At 44.3% G+C, this 20,495-nt stretch overlaps 1 protein-coding gene across 1 annotated transcript in view; it reads right to left on the bottom strand.

The window, feature by feature from the left end:
• Positions 1–20,495, bottom strand: part of LOC124544821 (F-box/LRR-repeat protein 3-like) — a 228,753-nt gene that overhangs the window by 144,688 nt on the left and 63,570 nt on the right. The gene's annotated exons all lie outside the window — the stretch shown is intronic.

The raw sequence follows: 20,495 nt of genomic DNA, 5'->3' as shown, positions 1-20,495 counted from the left end.
TCCAAGGGGGATAGGCAAGCTCCTAGTTTGTTGATGGACATAATATCTAATAATAAATCAATACTCATATATACAGCACTAAAACTGGCAGTATATTTACAACGTGCAGCCGATACCGTTTTCGCCGGTTCGGCGACTTTTTTTTCTGTCGATATGTAGATAACTTTTTTCGATGTATCTAGAGCCCACATTGACGTCTGTGAAGTATCGATGTATCGGATTCTCTATATTTTTGAAAATATCGACGGTCCTAGCAGACGGCTCTCTCCCGCCGGCCGGCGGATCGCCTGGACAGGGCGGTCAGAGTAAGCCCGAACAGCTAGGAACGGTGGTGGTTGTGTCGAGAAATAAGTGTCGGGAAAGAAATTCGACGTGCTGCGCAGTTTCCGAGTTAATTAGCATCGAAGTTAAGCAATCTGGTCGTTGCGCGCGCAAATTGTAACGGCCAGCCAGGTGACAATGGTGTCAATTGTTCTCGGAGAGTAGACGGCAGCGCACGCGGCTGCTCAGCCTTCCGATACCCACTGCGGCCCTGGCGTCCTGTTTCTGTGTGGCTCCCTCGTTCGGTTTTAGGCGGCGACGAACACGTTTGGCGACACCGTCTCTGACGGGCCGTTCGAATTTGTGCGCGCAACGGCCCGATTGGCTGACACATCGAAATGTGATGCTGGCTCGAAGGCTTTCGTGGACGCGAGCTGCCGGGGCTCGCGGTGCAGAGTGCTACCTGCCTGCCTCACGTGCTCAACACAAGAACGATACGGAAACTTGTCGTACGAATGCGTGCTCTCTGTTCTTTCGGACAGGCGCCACACATTTAATCGATTCGTCTCGATGGGCGATGAATCGACAACTTTGAGTGCAGGTTCGCGTTACGTTCCGCCAGTGGGAAGCACGGAGGACACGGATGAGGACTGCGGAAGGTGGCGCTACTTGGGAATGACAGTCGGCCGAGGACCGTGCCGGCGTAATTCCAATCGACACTGCGGTGCCTGCCATTGCTGCCTAGTACGCTGCAGAGCCCGGGTTTGAGCCCCAGTCTGGCACACATTCTCTCTCCCACCGCTGATTCTGCATAAAGCCCCAATACAGATTATGTCGTTAGTCCCTTTCCTTCTGCCTTCCCATCCCTTTCTTTCCTATCTTAAATCTACACGATATAAAAACAGATGTAAGCATTATATTTCCTTAACCTAACAAACTGCTAGTCTCACTACTTCAAAAAGCTCTTTGATCTCACAACTGTATTGAACGCAAATCAGTGCTATTCTCATCAGACACCTGTCATCCTACCTCAAATACACTGAAGAACCAAAGAATCTACGCGGGCAGTTCAATAAGTAATGCAATACATTTTTTTCCTCGGCCAATTTTGGTTGAAAAAACCGGAAATTTCTTGTGGAATATTTTCAAACATCCCCGCTTCGTCTCGTATAGTTTCATTGACTTCCGACAGGTGGCAGCGCTGTACGGAGCTGTTAAAATGGCGTCCGTAACGGATGTGCGTTGCAAACAACGGGCAGTGATCGAGTTTCTTTTTGCGGAAAACCAGGGCATCTCAGATATTCATAGGCGCTTGCAGAATGTCTACGGTGATCTGGCAGTGGACAAAAGCACGGTGAGTCGTTGGGCAAAGCGTGTGTCATCATCGCCGCAAGGTCAAGCAAGACTGTCTGATCTCCCGCGTGCGGGCCGGCCGTGCACAGCTGTGACTCCTGCAATGGCGGAGCGTGCGAACACACTCGTTCGAGATGATCGACGGATCACCATCAAACAACTCAGTGCTCAACTTGACATCTCTGTTGGTAGTGCTGTCACAATTGTTCACCAGTTGGGACATTCAAAGGCTTGTTCCCGCTGGGTCCCTCGTTGTCTAACCGAACACCATAAAGAGCAAAGGAGAACCATCTGTGCGGAATTGCTTGCTCGTCATGTGGCTGAGGGTGACAATTTCTTGTCAAAGACTGTTACAAGCGATGAAACATGGGTTCATCACTTCGAACCTGAAACAAAACGGCAATCAATGGAGTGGCGCCACACCCACTCCCCTACCAAGAAAAAGTTTAAAGCCATACCCATACCGGTAAAGTCATGGTTACAGTCTTCTGGGACGCTGAAGGGGTTATTCTGTTCCATGTCCTTCCCCATGGTCAAACGATCAACTCTGAAGTGTATTGTGCTACTCTTCAGAAATTGAAGAAACGACTTCAGCGTGTTCGTAGGCACAAAAATCTGAACGAACTTCTTCTTCTTCATGACAACGCAAGACCTCACACAAGTGTTCGCACCCGAGAGCAGCTCACAAAACTTCAGTGGACTGTTCTTCCTCATGCACCCTACAGCCCCGATCTCGCACCGTCGGATTTCCATATGTTTGGCCCAATGAAGGACGCAACCCGTGGGAGGCACTACGCGGATGATGAAGAAGTTATTGATGCAGTACGACGTTGGCTCCGACCAGTGGAATTTCAAGGTGGCGTAAGGCCGTAGCATTGAATGGAGATTACGTTGAGTAATAGTGTTGTGTAGCTAAAAGATTGGGGAATAACCTGGTGTATTTGAATGCTGAATAAAACAACCCCTGTTTCAGAAAAAAATGTGTTGCATTACTTATTGAACTGCCCTCATAGTACACCTACCTAATATCGTGTAGGGCCCCCGCCAGCGGGGCTAGCAAGAAGAAGTGCAGCAACACAACGTGTCGTGGACTCGACTAATGTCTGAAGTAGTGCTGGGTGGGAACTGACACCCCGAATCCTGCAGGACTGTCCATAAATTCGTAAGAGCACGAAGGGATGGAGTTCTCTGCTGGGCACCACATCCCTGTTGTGCTAAATAATGTTCACCTCTGCGTAGTTTGTTGGCCAGCGGAAGTGTTTAAACTCACACGTACGCGGTGTCGCATTGTCCTGCAGAAATTGCCCAATTCCGTCGGAATGCACAATGGACACGAGTGGATGCACGTGGCCAGACAGGATGCTTACGTACGTGTCACCTGTCAGAGTCGCATCTAGACGTGTCAGGGGTCCCGTATCACTCCGACTTGACGCGCCCCACACCGTGACAGAGCCTCCACCAGCCAACAGTCCCCTGCTGACATGCAGTGTCCGTGGATTCGTGAGACTGTCTCCATATCCGCACACGTCCATCCACTCGATATAATTTGAAACGAGACCCGTTCGACCAGACAACAGGTTTCCAGTCGTCAACAGTCCGGTGTCGGTGTTGACGAGCCTAGGGCAGGCATATGGCGTTGTGTCGAGCAGTCATCGAGGGTACACACGCCAGTGGGCCTTCGTCTCCGAAAGCTCATACAGATGATGTTTCGTCGAGTTGTTCGCATGCGGTCACTTGCCGATGGCCCAGCACACAAATCTGCAGCAGTTTTCGTTCCACGATTGTCCTCGATCGTCGTCGATCACGTTATTGCAAGACCTTTTCCGGCCGCAGCGATGTCTGAGGTTTGATGTTTCACCGGATTCCTGATACTCACGGTACACTCGTGAAATGGTTGCACAGGAAAATCCCCACTTCGTCGCTACCTCGGAGATTCTGTGTCCCATTGCTCGTGGACCGACTATAACACAACGTTCAAACTGACTTGAATTTTGATAACCTGCCATTGTAGCAGGAGTAACCGACGTAACAACAGCGCCAGCGCTTGTTGTCTTATATAGGCATTGCGACCACAGCGCCGTATTCTGCTTGTTTACGTATCTGTGTATTTGAATACGCATGCCTACACCAGCTTCTTTGGCGCTTCAGTGTATATTGTCCCACCTCATATATATTGTTAAGTGGCGAGGCACCTGTTTAACAACAGAATACCGTCACTGTAAGAGCACATTCCAGATATGCAGATGAAATTGTTCATGTTTATTATTCAATCAGGTTCACCTGACCTGATCTGTTCTAGAACAGGAGAAAAAGGAGAAAACAAATCAGTTCCTTTAAACGCTGGATTTATTTTCTCTAAATTGCTTCACAGTAAAAGTGAGTATTTTCTCGTAACTGAGACAAATGTGGTCACTTACTTGAGGCTTAATCAAAATACAATAATGTTAGACATTATATTCGACAATAGAAAGCTAGATAATCCGCTGTACAGTAAATGATCGCATGAGCAAAACTCACTTGGGACAAACTGTTCTGCTGCCAAATGGTGGATACCAGTAATTCAACAGAAAATTGCTATCGAACTGCAATTGACTTTCCAAGATCTGCACAGCTCGCAAACGCAAGTTAAAATTGGGTCCAAGATGCTACGAAGCAACACTTACTCCATCGATTCAGCTTCAGCAAAAACTGTCAGGCAGCGACCAGGCGCCTCTCTCTCTCTCTCTCTCTCTCTCTCTCTCTCTCTCTCTCTCTCTCTCTCTCTGCCTCGCATCTCCACACTGTCTCGCCGACTAATTCGCGTTCCTCTCCACTCACAGAAGATCACGACTTGGAGGGGAGGATTCATAACTTTCGCAACAACGATGATGAAGAATTCCTCTGAACATGTTGAATTCAGGATAAGCCTGTCAAAACTTGTCCACTACCACTTACAAAAACCCATTAACTAGGGCCGGCCGGAGTGGCCGAGCGGTTCTCGGCGCTGCAGTCTGGAACCGCGCGACCGCTCCGGTCGCAGGTTCGAATCCTGCCTCGGGCATGGATGTGTGTGACGTCCTTAGGTTACTTAGGTTTAAGTAGTTCTAAGTTCTAGGGGACTGATGACTTCAGTATTTAAGTCCCACAGAGCTCAGAGCCATGTGAACCATTAACTAGGCAGGCGGTATTATATGCTGTGTCACGATTTACTGTTTCGTGCATACACAATAGAGTGTGTGTGTGTGTGTGTGTGTGTGTGTGTGTGTGTGTGTGTGTGTGTGTGTGTGTGTGTGTGTTGACCCTTCTGACTGCCTGACGTTATCGGGAAGGTTAGATTCTGTAACTTTCCCACACTGAACACAGCACAATGTCAGTGGCGCATATTGACAGTCGCTAACGCGAAATGGAGATACGGCACATCGGAAATGCTCGGGGGACCTGTGATCGCCGTGGTACAATTCCAAGCTTGTGCCGCACCACAGACAACAGAAACCGGCAGGCAGGCGGTGGCACTTTAGCCGTCCCACATTCGTAGCGCTGCAAACACCCCTGATCCGTCACCGAAACTTCTCAGGCTTGTCTCAGCGAAGAGAAATTCGTGATCTTACACCAGAAACCACTACTTATGTGTTTCCCTTCAGCGCAGCTAAGAACATTAAGTTACTAGTTTTACTTACTATTGCAAAGCGATATATGTGATGATACTGTCACAGTAAGCTAATTATCTCGAAATGGTGCAAGATATCGAATTTCATTCTTAACAATTATTTCTCATCACAGCCTAGCCTCGAACCCCTTTCAAGCATTTCAGACTGTTTCTGATCACCCAGTGTAGACCGCAGGTCGTAGGTAGCCTCTAGAGCTGAGAGGAGAGGAGAGACGGCAGGAAAAGTGGAATGGACTAGGAGAGTGGTAGAGGTCAAGGCGTCATGTAATTGAAATGAATTCACATGCAAATAATACGATTCAATAATTTGTCTCTCGCACAGGCAACTTGCTGGAGAGGTACCTGTTACGTAATAGTAATCGTATCTTGCAAGCAATAAGGTAAGTTCTCCTAACAGCATTAATGAGCACAGTACGAAGATAAATTTGTCATTGAGAAAGAAGTACAAGAAGCGTATTCCAGAGTTTAGTGAAGAGGTCACCGGGCGCCGACGCCACCCTGCAGTACAGCTCTGCCAGGAAGGTTGCCGCCAGCGACACTTCAATGGGCAGCAAGTACGCAGGCCGCGCCGCAGAGGTGGCGCGCACAACCGCTCCTGCTGCGAACCTTCCACTGTCGGGTGTGTCACGTGCAGACAATCGAATGCAAGTACACCTCCGCACCGGCTCTGACCCAGCCAGTTCCACCGCAGCGAGGCAGCGGATGCCTTCTGCTACGGATCCAGCACTGCTTCCGACCGCACGCCGCCTTCACCTCCACTGGACAGCGCCAAGTTCGGCGACTTGCTCGCGATAACCGTTGGCATCATTCGTTCCTATCTGACTCTTCCGGCGAGACTGAAGGCACTTTAGAAATATTCCAGTCTTGCCGAACCTAAAGTTTCGTGCTGTTCAGGCATCCATCTCCCAGTGGGAGCACGGGCTTGCGAGAGAGTGTTTAGTCGAGTGGGGGAACTGTATCACATCGTATAGAATAGTTGTAGATGTCCCACTAACAGAAGGAGTCTCTTATCGAGCATTCAGTGAACTTCCCGTTTACGATTTTCTGCCAGGTTATTGACATTTTTGCAATTTTTCTGAGTTGACCTTCAATGTCAATCAAAAAGAGACCATTTGCGTTAAGCTGAGGAAAATCATTTGTCAATGAATGAAGACAGAACTCATGTTTTCTTGTGAGAGTGTTTCGACCCTGGAACAGTTCGAGAACCGTGTTTTGTATTTTACGTTGGCACCTACGTGCGGGCATAGGGTGTCCTGAAGTTGAATGAAACACTATAAAGGAACGCGCGTGCACACACATATGCGCACGCACGCACGCCTCCCCCCCCCCCCCCCCCCCCCCACACACACACACACACAGAGTAGGGGAAACTTAGTTACAGTGCATTGCTTTACTGCAACTAGTGACTCACTAAAGAATCTCCAGAGGATTGATTGATTGATTAACTGAGAGGGGTTATGAGACCAAGCGGCGAGGTCATCAGTCCCGCGATTCAGAAGTGAGTCACAGAAGAAAGAGGTTCTAAAGGGACGGACCTCCAGACGACAGACTGACAGTTAACCCTGAACGTAAAGTATTGATCACATATAGGAGATCAAATCCGATACTGTACAACTACGCTGTTGATGAAAAGCTGTTGGAAATAGTAATTACCGCAACATATGTAGGGCCGGCCGCGGGGGCCGTAGGTTCTCGGCGCTACAGTCTGGAACCGCGCGACCGCTACGGTCGCAAGTTGGAATCCTGCCTCGGGCACGGATGTGTGTGATGTCCTCAGGTTAGTTAGGTTTAAGTAGTTCTAAGTTCTAGGGGACTGATGACCTCAGAAGTTACCTCCCATAGTGCTCAGAGCCATTTTTGAGCGCATCTAGGAGTAACTATCTGGAGCAATCTTAGTCGCAATGACCATATAAAACAAATAGACAGTACGAAAACCAGATGCCACACTGACATTCATAGCAAGAAAATTAACGAAATGAAACTCATCCACGCAGAAGATCCAATGAAGTGCAGCGCGTTTCGCCTCGAGATCGCCAAGTGGGCGCCAGAGCATTGCAGAGGTGCTCAGCGAACTGCAGTGACGTAACTACAAGAGAGGCGTTGCGCATCACCAAGTGGTTTACTAATCAAATTCCGACAGAGTACGTTCTGGGACCATACTGCCCGCTCCCGCATGTCTCGCCAAGTGAACAGTGATCACAGCGAGCAGAGGCGGCAAGTGGCGCCTAATACAGGTGTTTACCGAGAATCATTCTAGAGTGGAACTGGGGAGATGGGATCAGTTCGTGGTACCAGAGTCCCCTTCATCACATGATAGGGCGACTTTATTGATATAGGCTTATACGGAATCTGTATCCGTGTCGATGCACCGGCGGTGGAGGCGGACTGTGGACTGTCACTGTCACCCAGTGTTGCCCAGCTATGCGTTTATTCCAATCTTCTATCAGTCCGTCTCCTGCTGCCCTTGTGCCTCACATTATCCACCTCCCCGCCACCCCTTGTCCGTCTCCCTCACAATTTCGTCCTCCCTCATTCTCTCTCTCTGTCCGGCCCCTCTCCCTCCCAATCCCCCCTCCCTACCTCTCACTCTGTCCATCTCCTCCTGCCCCTCTTCCTCACAACGTCCTTGCAACCCCCCCCCCCGGTCTCTGTTCATCTCATCCTGCCCCTCTTCCTCACAATGTCCTCCAACCCCTCCCCCCTCCCCCCTCCCCCCGTCCACCCAGTCTATGTCCATCTCATCCTGCCCCCCACGATTTCTGCACCCCAACTTTCTGTCAATCTCCTCCTCCCACCACTCTCTGTCCCATCCTCGTTCCCCTCCTCCTCACGATCTCTTCCATGCCGCCCCTCTCTCGGCGCCTCCTCCTTTTCCTCCCTTCTCTCTCCACGTTATCATCCCTACCGCAAAAGGAGCTCGCTAATTATTAGTCCTACAGTATTTCTTTCTAGAAAGGAAGTAATGTGTGTACTAAGTTTCGATGAAACCGATACAGTGGCTTAGGAGGAGAAATAACGTGTATCGACGTGTGTACGCTCTCCTCCGTATACGGACATTCTGACAGTTGAGAATCGTCGCTGTCTCCCCGCACCTGTCGCCACTGGAAGAGGAGGAAATGAGAATGGTGTACGAAGTATCTTTCGCGGAGCAGATAGAGAATTTCCTCTTTGAGGTGACTGCGGTGTTCTGCAGTGCGCGCCGCCTGCTCACTCGTCAGCGGCCACAGCCGTCGGCCGGCCGCCAGGGCTGCGTTTCCATTTCCGGTGCCCTGCCCGAGAACCGACCGCCCCACCAGCCCACGCAGTCTCGCCGCGGCGCCCTGCTCGTACCGTCAGCACTGCCTCGCCTCTTCCCGCCTTCCTTTCTCCTGGACCCAAACTCATCTTGCGCCGAAATGGGCTTCTTACAACTTTTTCCATTCTTCTGTAAACAATAATTCTTGTCACTATTTTGCAACCGTGGTTTATTAAACTGATCTTAGAGAACAGACTGAAGAAAGGCAAACCCACATTTATAACATTTCTGGATTTACGAGGGGCGTTCGATAATTAATTCGACAAATTTTTTCCTCCGCCAATTTCCGTTTAAAAAAACGAGGAATTTGTTGTGCGATATCGCGGAATGTTCCCGTTCCAGCCCCTATAATTTCGTGAAGTTCCGACAAGTGGCTTTCAAAATGGCGTCTGCAACGGCGGTGCGTTCCGAGCAGAGTTCTGTCATCGAGTTTCATTTGGTGGAAAATCAGAACACTGCAGATGTTCGTAGCTGGTTGCAGAATGTCTACGGAGACCTGCTAGTGAACAAAAGCTCGGTGAGTCGTTGGGCAAGGCGTCTCATCGTCGGAAGAACTAACGCAAACCTATCTCCCGCGTGCCAGCCGCCCGCAAACAGCTGCGACTCCTGCAATGTTGGAACGTGCGGACACTCTCATTCGAGGTAATCGACGGTTCACAATCAAACAACCCGTACTCGACTGATACAGCCATCCACCAGTTGGGCTACCCACAGTTGTGTGTGTGTGTGTGTGTGTGTGTGTGTGTGTGTGTGTGTGTGTGTGTGTGTGTGTGTGTGTGCGCCCAATGGGTTCCTCGTCACCTGAGAGAAGAAACTTGTAAACTGGAACGAATGGCCGTCTCCGCAGGATTGCTTGCGCGTTACGAGGCTGACAGTGACGACTTTTTGTCGAACATCGTCACAAGCGTTGAAACACGGGTTCATCACTTAGAACTGGAAACAAAATGGCTGTACAGGGACTGTTGCCACACCACCTATCCTCCGAAGAAAAAGTTCGAAGGTACACACCCAGCTGGTAAAGTCGTGGCGACGGTCTTCTGGGACTCTGAGGGGACTTACCGCGTTTTACGTCGTCCCTGGTGGTGGAGCGATCAGATCTGAAGTGTACCGTGCTGCTGTCGGGAAAGCAATGGAACGAACCTCTCCTCCTGCAAGGCGACACGAGGCACCAGACAAGTCTGCGCACGCGACAGGAGCCCACAGATATCCACTACGCTGCCGTTCCCCGTCCGCCCCACAGCCCGGGTCTTCCGCCTTCTGGTTTCCAAGCGTTCCCTCCGGGGGAAGCAGTACGTGGATGGTGGGCAGAGTGTTGATGCAGCACGGCGGCAGCTCCGGCGTCGGCCAGCAGAGTGCTACCGTGCCGGTGTACGGGCCCTTCCACTAAGGTGGCGAAGGCCATCCCACTGAGCGGAAATAGGGTTTTAGCCAAACAAATGGCAAACAATATGCTATATTGGAAACAGCAATAGAACCAATCCACCGTATTAGTGTGCTGATTCAGGAACTGTTTGGAAACCGTTGCAGTTGCTGTTGACAAGTTTCTTGATTTCACTAGTACTTTCGCTCTCTTTTTTTAGGACATTTTCAAGTGGTTCTGATAAACTGCTGTAAATGTGACAGAGATATAAGTAGTGTGCATAACAGAATATGGTCCGCAGCTCGTGGTCGTGCGGTAGCGTTCTCGCTTCCCACGCCCGGGTTCCCGGGTTCGATTCCCGGCGGGGTCAGGCATTTTCTCTGCCTCGTGATGACTGGGTGTTGTGTGCTGTCCTTAGGTTAGTTAGGTTTAAGTAGTTCTAAGTTCTAGGGGACTGATGACCATAGCTGTTAAGTCCCATAATGCTGAGAGCTATTTGACCCATTTTTTGAACAGAATATGCAAAAAATAAGGCTTATGTATGTGCAACAAATGTGCAGATTGAGCATAGAAGTTTTATTGTGGTGTATAGAAATAATGTCAAATCTTGCTAACAACATAGAGTCAGCAGTCAACAAGATCAATAGCCTGTCAGAAACTGGTGAAAAAGTTGTACTCCAGATCTCTATTCAAAAGACAAAATATATGACTAACATCTGTCATGGACGTGAATGGATGATCACCAATCTGGGAAAAATCGGACACGAGTATTTCAGCTATCTCGGTGCGGTCATCCAGGAGAATGGATTAGAAGAAGAAGCAATTAATGTCAAGATGAGGAAGTTAGACCAGAACCAACTGATAAAAAATACCCACAACAAAAAGTCTGCGAGTATATGTGCCAAGTTCCGACATTATACCACAGTTATAAAACCTGAGGGCTTATATGCGCCCGAAACACTGACCACGAATAGACAAGGTCAAGCTGAGCGGCTGGAAAAGCGAGAGCGTAGGGTACTAAGCAAAATCGTAGGTAATTGATGGATAGGTGGACAATGGCGAATGAGAGCAAATGAGGACTTGTACAGCAAGACGGAACTTCTCACAACATTCATCAAGAAGAGACGATTGTTATTTTACGGTCATCTCATGAGAATGTGTAAGTAGGCTGTTTATGTTTTCTCTATGTAAGTAGGCTGTTTATGTTTTCTCTATGTAAGTAGGCTGTTTATGTTTTCTCTATGTAAGTAGGCTGTTTATGTTTTCTCTATGTAAGTAGGCTGTTTATGTTTTCTCTATGTAAGTAGGCTGTTTATGTTTTCTCTATGTAAGTAGGCTGTTTATGTTTTCTCTATGTAAGTAGGCTGTTTATGTTTTCTCTATGTAAGTAGGCTGTTTATGTTTTCTCTATGTAAGTAGGCTGTTTATGTTTTCTCTATGTAAGTAGGCTGTTTATGTTTTCTCTATGTAAGTAGGCTGTTTAGGTTTTTTTATTGGTAACGCCACCTCTGTATGAAAATCACTGGCTGTGCTGTGTGCAGTCTGTGGCTGCTTTGCATTGTTGTAATACTCGCCATTGTAGTGTTAGGCAGCTGGCTGTGAACAGCGCGTAGCGTTGCGCAGTTGGAGGTGAGCCGCCAGCAGTGGTGGATGTGGGGAGAGAGATGGCGGAGTTTTGAAATTTGTCATGAACTGCTATATTTATATATGATGATATCAAGGTAAATACATTGTTTGTTCTCTATTAATATCTTTCATTTGCTAACTATCCCTATCAGTAGTTAGTGCCTTCAGTAGTTTGAATCTTTTATGTAGCTGGCAGTAGTGGCGCTCGCTGTATTGCAGTAGCTTGAGCAGCGAAGATTTTTGTGAGGTAAGTGATTTGTGAAACGTATAGGTTAATGTTACTCAGGGCCATTCTTTCGTAGGGATTTTTTTGAAAGTCAGATTGCGTTGCGCTAACAAAATATTGTGTGTCAGGTAAAGGACAGTCGTGTATTATTGTTCAAAGGGGACGTTTCATATGTCGACCCTTAGCCGAGGATACCTCACTGGAATCTTCTGATCTTTTGTTGTAGTTTGTGTAATTAGTGTAGATTTTGTTTATTTCTAGCGCGTAATTGTAGAGAAAATCTCCTTTGTAGTTGCAGTCTTTCATTGTTGTACAGTAAAACAGTTGTGGCATGCATGTAGATTTGCACCAAGTATTTCGCAGCTGCAATTAACTAGATATTATTTTCAGTGTTATGTTAATGTGTTCTCTTATTTTTGCTCTTCAAATTGTGCTTTTCTGTGTTGTCGTGTGAAATACTGTGACAATAATGGCGTGTGAAAAACGTAATACTAGGCTCCAAAGTAAACTGAGAAATGACAGTGAAAATGAAAGCAGCGTGTTAGCGCCACCGAGTAATGAATTAACTGATGTTCAAAGTAGTAATTTGATAATTATGCATAGGGAAATGGAGCGGGCGGCAAACAATGGCGTGGACAGTGAAACAATTAGTGAAGAGGGAAGCATTATCGATCGATCGGTCGGCAACAGCTCGCCTCAGGAATCCGAAATGACAGGACACAATTTTGCAAATACTGTAGATTCAGGTTTTGCGTCCTCACCGTTTTCCCAAATGAGTCAAGACACGTTTTCCGCTTGTCAAAATGTGAATGTTGCCGGTGCAAATTCACTGCCGAAAAGCACTGAGGAACATGTTTCAGACACCAGTGCATTGTTAATACAGTTAATGCAACAAATGGGACAAAAGCTACAAAAGTTAGACACAACACTTGAACAAAATCAGAAACAAATGGGACAAAAGCTTCAAAAGTTAGACACAATGGAACAAAATCTTCAAAAGTTAGACACCACACTTGAACAAACACGTGAAGATTTAACTACTGAGTTACATAAAATCGAATCGAAATGTCAAAAAGTCTGTAACGACGTAAAAACACAAATTTGTGAGCATTTTCAACCTATTTTTTCGCGGCATGAAAATGCATTACAGAATCACGAAGCAGCCATAAAAGAACTGCAAATTATTGTTCATGAAAATCATGAGACCTTGCAAGCTAAAATTGACTCAGTTGCATCTACCGATTCGGTTACGCAACTTACAAAAACTCAGGAAAACTTAAATTACACAGTAGAAAGACACATGGAGGAAATTAGTTCATTATCAGAGAAAGTAGTTGAACTTTCGGATCAGCTAAATAATTTATCTACGAAGGTAGATGATAATCTGAATGACACAAAACCGGTAGTCTTTAATAACACAGAAGAGAGCGAACAAATTAGGAAACTGAAACAAAATCTGAATCAAATTGATACGCAACACCAAAGAGAAATCCGGGAAGTACAAGATCAGCTAACACAGGTAATACAAGAATTACGTATTTCAGAGGACACTCGCGCCCCAATAAGGGAAGAGGGACATAGAAATACGGAACAGCCACAAAATAATAACATAGGGCATTTCGGAAGTTATGAAAGAAATTGGCAATGTGCACCGAATTTTGAGTTGGAACCGCCGAAGCGACGTAACAATGACCGACATGCGACTCGCCGACATGATGATTTTGACTATAAGCTGTTCATTACTACACGTAAATTCAAAACGTTTAAGAATTCTGCCAACGACATTCATCCACAAGCGTGGCTCCATCAATTCTCTCATTGTTTTCCTCCCAACTGGTCATTGGAGCACAGGTTAGAATTTATGTGTGGCTACTTAGAGAATGAACCAGCTGTAAGAATGCGGTCGGTCATTCATGATTGTCACAGTGAAGGAGAATTTTATCATGCCTTCCTCTCAGCATATTGGTCTCCAGCTACACAAGACCGAGTAAAACAAAGCATCATAATGATGAAACGTTTCAAACAGTCTGAATTTTCCAGTCTTGTGAAATATTTTGAAGACATGTTGCACAAGAATCAGTACCTGACAAACCCATACAGCCCCTCAGAACTCATCCGCATTTGCATAATCAAATTGCCTGAACATTTACGACATATTATTTTGGCAGGACGTTGCAAAGACGACATTGAAGCTTTTCAGGGACTCCTACAAGAATTAGAAATTGACACAGACAGTCGCCGGATGCGAAAACAGGAAAACAATCACTACAGGTCACATACGTCACAATTCCCTGACGACAGAAACAATAACTGGACGCGACAAGGCTATTCTCACCACACAAATCGTGACCAAAATAGACACCACCCGTATGACAACCGTTGGCAGAGTAGTCATAATTACAGGGAAAGATCACCTCTCCGCAGTAATGACTATCACAGAGACAATCAGAGAAACAGACAATATGGGAACCAAAACAAGTATTATCAAGGGAGGCAGAATAACTTCAGACGCAACAGTTCGGCGCAGAGTTACGATTCAGGGAGAAATTCTCCACCACATGACCGACAAACAAGAAACTATGTAAACTACCGACAAAACGACAGACGTGAATTTCATCAGAACTGGCGGGATTCTAACAGAGCTGGGCCCTCTCGGCAAGGCGAATTTGTAGAAGTTAGGTCTCCTAATCCCAATAACAACGCGCGCCAACAAAGAGACAGACAATGACTCGCGCCGCAGGCACTCACGTGCCCCGGCTGGCTCAGAGAAAAATAACATAGACGCTAACCTTGAGAAAAATTCCAGTATTCTTTGCCGACGTATACCGCATGACAATTGCATTCAAGTTCAAACTCTGAGTACTATGAAGAGTAAAGGTTTACACCAGGTTTCACATGTAAAACCATTTATTGAAAGATAATCTGCTTTTTAACTTAGTCTTTGTCATAAAATTTTTCGCTTCACATTACTAATATGCTTTGTCAGACTTAAGAAACTGTTAACATACAACAATGTTTGAAGTTAAATATCCAGTCTAGAACCTAGGGAACATTTTTAAACAGAAATTACGAATGCATTGTTATAGTGAACAGACGACACAGTGTTGTATTTGTACATTCTTGCTTGTTAGTTGCACGATTACGTAACGACTATCAGGCTTACATACTTAGGACACATACTGGTACTGCTAATGAGATTTTAATGCAACATTTTGGTTTACTTGAAAATACATTCTGGGTTTAAAGTACTTTCTGTGAGATACCAGAGGACACAGTGGTTAGTTTATGTAACAGCTACACGATTTTATCACGACGCTACTAATGAGTGACAATTTACAATGTTGCTTTTGCAGTGTTTCTGTTTTATATCTGCACAGTTTTCTGAATTCTTCTGGAAAGAAAAACATGGTTTAGTAGTAACTTTTGTGGTATAGCAACAATGAGACAGCCTTTTTCGTGGCATAACAATACGTTACTGTACAGTACTTTCTTCATCACAACAATAAGCATAATAACTACGATATCTATACGCAAAGCATTTCACTTTTGTTTATCATGAGGTAAGTACATTGACTTCAGCAGAACTTAGCTTTCGGAGGACGATAACTACGACACTTCCACAGAATTATCTTACAGCAAGACGCACATTTAGCGCTACAGTACACGTATTTGAGTGATCAATTTTATACTTAAAACATTTATTTTTAAAGATTTTTTAATTACAAAGAAAGTTTTCTGTGATATATTTCATTCCATTGGTGTAATCTGTAACACCTGAGGGTATAATTACATTAATCCTCAGGGGGGTACACGCTTACTTTGTGTACCATGTGTGTGGCAACCACAAGGTACCCTAGCTAATATGGTATTTGCTTATACAACTTTACACATCGGTACCATATTTCTCTAACACACAAATTACACAGCTATCGGATCATTTAACTGAGTGAGACAAACTTTTTTATTACATCAGTGACATATGTTTACGCAATTACAGAGTTGGATAACTTCACACTTACGAAATTGTATTTTGTCTGTACTGTGTGATCTGTTCATATTTTTTCGGAACCATTGTGATACTATGGGAGCTTTGAATGATATATTTGGTAAGGGAGCATGATTTTAAAGTACGTTTGAGGTAGATGACACTATTGAAATGAGCAGAGAATTTTTTTTAGGTTTTGAAATTATTGCAGAAAGCTACGACGTTTTTGAGATTTGACTGAGGTGTTATGATATTATTACGACGACGATGTGTACTATGCTGTTGAGATATGTTTATGATCAATAAGATGATGCTACCGTATATGAGGAATAAGAAGTATGTTGGAAACCAAGAATCGTACTTTAAGAGTTATGAAATGTGCGTAAATGCGTGACTGTATCACAATACTGACGAATATTTTATTTGGACACTTATATTTATAGGATTTTCTTTCTACAGATTTGCAACACTAATTCTTGACCTGTGAAATATTTTTATGTGAGACTGTCACTGTAGCGGAAACTGCTGTCGTAAATATTTCCGTAAGAAAGTTAAGTGACCACCTGCACGTAATGCGTCGTGGGCACCCAGCTGTGTCGGACGCCTGGAGAGAGGGCCATTGGCGCGTGCCTTTGAGAGCACAGGAAGGAAAAAAAAAAGGGAGGCCATTATCCTGGCCATTGTCATTCCTTTAGAGAAAGCATCGCAAATCCGACACGCTAATTACTTGGAAACATATCGTACTTTCTGATATTTACTGAAATGCCTAATGAAATGACAAGAAATAGTTTGTCTACACACCTGACTATGACTACTGTCTTTCTAGATGAGAGATTTTTTTACTACTTATGAAATGCCACATGACTATTGAACCATGTTCTTACGCTTTGCTTTGTACATAGTTGCTTATTTCATTTGATATCTAGTTTCTAGCTGCACTGCAGCATTGGTTAAAATAAAATTTTATAGATGTACTAATATAAATATTTTCTGTCTACAGATCGAGTATATAATAATTTTTTTCAAAAAAATGAGGGAGCACAAAGCGACATTTACCTTCACAGGAACTGCATTCATAATTTTCTTTTCAAGTACTTGGTAATTTCTTTTGTAGAATAAATTGTGATGCATCACTCTAGTGTTAAGATGTGACATAGGTATTAGACATGGCCAGTTTTAGTGTAATATTTTTTTCTGCTTGAGATATGTCATGTTTTGATATAAGTTATTACATTTGCTGCTGCTAGCTTTGCCAATCTGTATTTTTTGTCATTGCTGCTTGTGTTAATTGTTTTGTGCTGCTGCATTGCCTCGTCCCTTAGTTTAGCATCTGAGTTCAGTAGATTTAAGTTAGCTTAAGATGGGGTAGGCTATATGAGAGAACGAGATGTGATGAATTGGAAGAAATGCATTGAGAAGCTATAAGAAAATGGTTTGGCCAAAAAAACAGTATTTTGAAAGAGGATATGAGCAAAAAAGTAGGGTTTAGGGACAACAGGTTTACATAGGATTTTCTTGGAAATAAATAATGAGGTAAGAAATATGTGAACATATAAATACAGAAAGCATGCTTTGATAGGATTTTTTTGGTGGAAACAGATTTTGAAATAAGACGAAAGATCTATGGAATGAAGTTTTAGGTTGGACTGCAGTACCAAATGTTACACTGAAAACAAACCCTGCCCTTTCCCTTTTGTGTTATCCCACTATGTGTTTGTGTACCCTTGTGTATTTGTTTTCTTCCTGTCTCTGTGTAGTTTCATAGAATTTTTTCTTCTTTTAATATTAAGCTACATTCACTATGATGAGGAATACTGTTATCCTCGAATATAATTGGCATTAATAATATGTTATTTACTTTGTAAAGATGTTAGACATTATTAATTCCGTTTTGTGTTAATGCTCATGTGTGAAGTTGATGTTTCGAAAGTTATTCGATCTTTTATGTATGTACTCATGTCATAATTCCTGTAACACTGATGTATATGTCTATTTCTATTCTTTTGTAAAGCCTGTACTACAAATGTTATCTGTATTATTATGTTCTTTAATGATGTATTTTGTACCTTTGTAATTGTATTTTCATGTTGTAAATTTATAAAATTGTAACTGACACCAGTTCATCTTATTATTAACTTGTAAGTTACATTTCACTGCACACGTTTCTGTTGGTCATAGTATATGGACAATATGTGAGAAGTAGGGACTGTTAGTGTTTGCACGTGTGTTGATAATTCAGCAAGGGACTGGATAACAGCATTGCTCGTTCTAAGGACAATTCCAAAAAACTTTGTGAGTGCATAAGTGGTGGTTATGGACTTGCTATATTATCCGCAAGACTCTTCAACGGTGATTGTGCACCTGCACAGTCACAACAGATGGCTGCTGGCTATCTCTCCAAGGACTACAGTGGGTCTGCATCTTTGATGACCCACCAGTACCATTATCTCTACAAGGACTACAGTGGGTCTGCATCTATGATGACCCACCATGCCATTATTTCTACAAGGACAACAGTGGGTCTGCACCTCTGGTGGCCCACCAATAGCGTAATCTCTACCAGGACTACAGTGGGTCTGCTCTGTGATGACCTACCTACCAATATTCATCAAAACTTCGACTGACTCTGCAGTGGGTTTGCTATGTTGTGACCCAATACTTGTCTGCATGTCGGGAGTCAGCACTGTCTTTCCGTTGGAAGGACAACACTACTTCTTCAACACTGCATGGAAATCCACTACTTCCGTGTGCATTTTCTTTTACTGCTCAGACTTTGAGAAAAACTCTGCATTTTTACTGTGATGAACAATGTGGACTGTCTTTATGGACTGTGAGAAAATTTTAGCTTTTGACCAACATTGTATCAATAAGTGTGTGCATTTGATTTCTTTGTTATTGTAATTATGAAAAATTTTTTTCAAATCTGTATTGGCCACTGCCCAATCCAATTTGTAAAAATTTTTGTGGGGAGCATGGGGGCTATGTAAGTAGGCTGTTTATGTTTTCTCTATGTAAGTAGGCTGTTTATGTTTTCTCTATGTAAGTAGGCTGTTTATGTTTTCTCTATGTAAGTAGGCTGTTTAGGTTTTTTTATTGGTAACGCCACCTCTGTATGAAAATCACTGGCTGTGCTGTGTGCAGTCTGTGGCTGCTTTGCATTGTTGTAATACTCGCCATTGTAGTGTTAGGCAGCTGGCTGTGAACAGCGCGTAGCGTTGCGCAGTTGGAGGTGAGCCGCCAGCAGTGGTGGATGTGGGGAGAGAGATGGCGGAGTTTTGAAATTTGTCATGAACTGCTATATTTATATATGATGATATCAAGGTAAATACATTGTTTGTTCTCTATTAATATCTTTCATTTGCTAACTATCCCTATCAGTAGTTAGTGCCTTCAGTAGTTTGAATCTTTTATTTAGCTGGCAGTAGTGGCGCTCGCTGTATTGCAGTAGCTTGAGCAGCGAAGATTTTTGTGAGGTAAGTGATTTGTGAAACGTATAGGTTAATGTTAGTCAGGGCCATTCTTTCGTAGGGATTTTTTTGAAAGTCAGATTGCGTTGCGCTAACAAAATATTGTGTGTCAGTTTAAGCACAGTCATGTATAATTGTTCAAAGGGGACGTTTCAAATGGACGGTGACCGACTAACAAAAGCAATTTGGAGTTTCATCCAATCTAAGAAAACAAGGCCAAGACGGTCCGAAGAATGTGAAAAAGATCTTAGACAGATTGGTATCTCAGAGAGAGAAATTCCTGACAGGAACAAATTTAGAAGATTGGTGAACAGCTACCAAGGTTTTAAAATGGCATCAACGTCCGGAAGACGGAGAGGACCATTATCTGAAGACCATAAACAGGCACTTCTTGGTGGGCTCAGAAGATACTGGCAGGAAGTCAAAGCTGGAACAAGAACAAGACCTGTACACTAGAGTGAAGTCGGTTGTTACTACGCAGGCCATAGAGAATCAACTCGATATAAAAAAAATGTCAAATCACGGAAAAAGTATAAGACAAGTCATTTTAGAAAGTTACGTATCCAGTGACATTGCGAAAAACAAATGGTCTTGTCAAGATAATTAAAGCCGTGCTTTTAAGAACTGACACATCCAAAAATTCAAATTGCATAATTTATCAATGAAAGGATAAAAATAAGTTTTAGATTTAATAAAGCAGCTACAGAGTTGCAGTGGATGGGTGCGCCAAAGTAGAGTACGATACGTCCACCAGAAGTAAAAACACAGCGAATTGTAGAGGGCTCTAGCGTAGCCTCGAAGCATCGTGGACTGCTTAAAGAGCATGTTTGCAAACTTCTACGTAGATACAATTCGAACTGGAGGAGTAACTTTGAAGGAAGCTATCAACAAGGAGGCGAAAGATGTTCGCCGGCCGGAGTGGCCGAGCGGTTCTAGGCGCTTCAGTCTGGAACCGCGCGACCGCTACGGTCGCAGGTTCGAATCCTACCTCGGGCATGGATATGTGTGATGTCCTCAGGTTAGTTAGGCTTAAGTAGTTCTAAGTTCTAGGGGACTGATGACCTCAGCAGTTAAGTCCCATAGTACTCAGAGCCATTTGAACCATTTGAAAGATGTTCAAGAAACTGGTGTTATTAAGAGCCTATTGTACGTTGAGCGCCTTTTCAGTGGATTTTCCAGGGAGGTCGTAAGTTTCTAATTCTTCACATAATACATAAAGTATCTCATTTTCAATTCATTAATTTCTAGATTTACCGAAACCTGCTACAATCTTGAC

This window comes from Schistocerca americana, chromosome 8 (assembly GCF_021461395.2).
Source record: "Schistocerca americana isolate TAMUIC-IGC-003095 chromosome 8, iqSchAmer2.1, whole genome shotgun sequence".
Taxonomy (NCBI): domain Eukaryota; kingdom Metazoa; phylum Arthropoda; class Insecta; order Orthoptera; family Acrididae; genus Schistocerca; species Schistocerca americana.
Note: the sequence above shows the minus strand (reverse complement) of the source record. Positions and strands in the feature narration are given on the sequence as shown.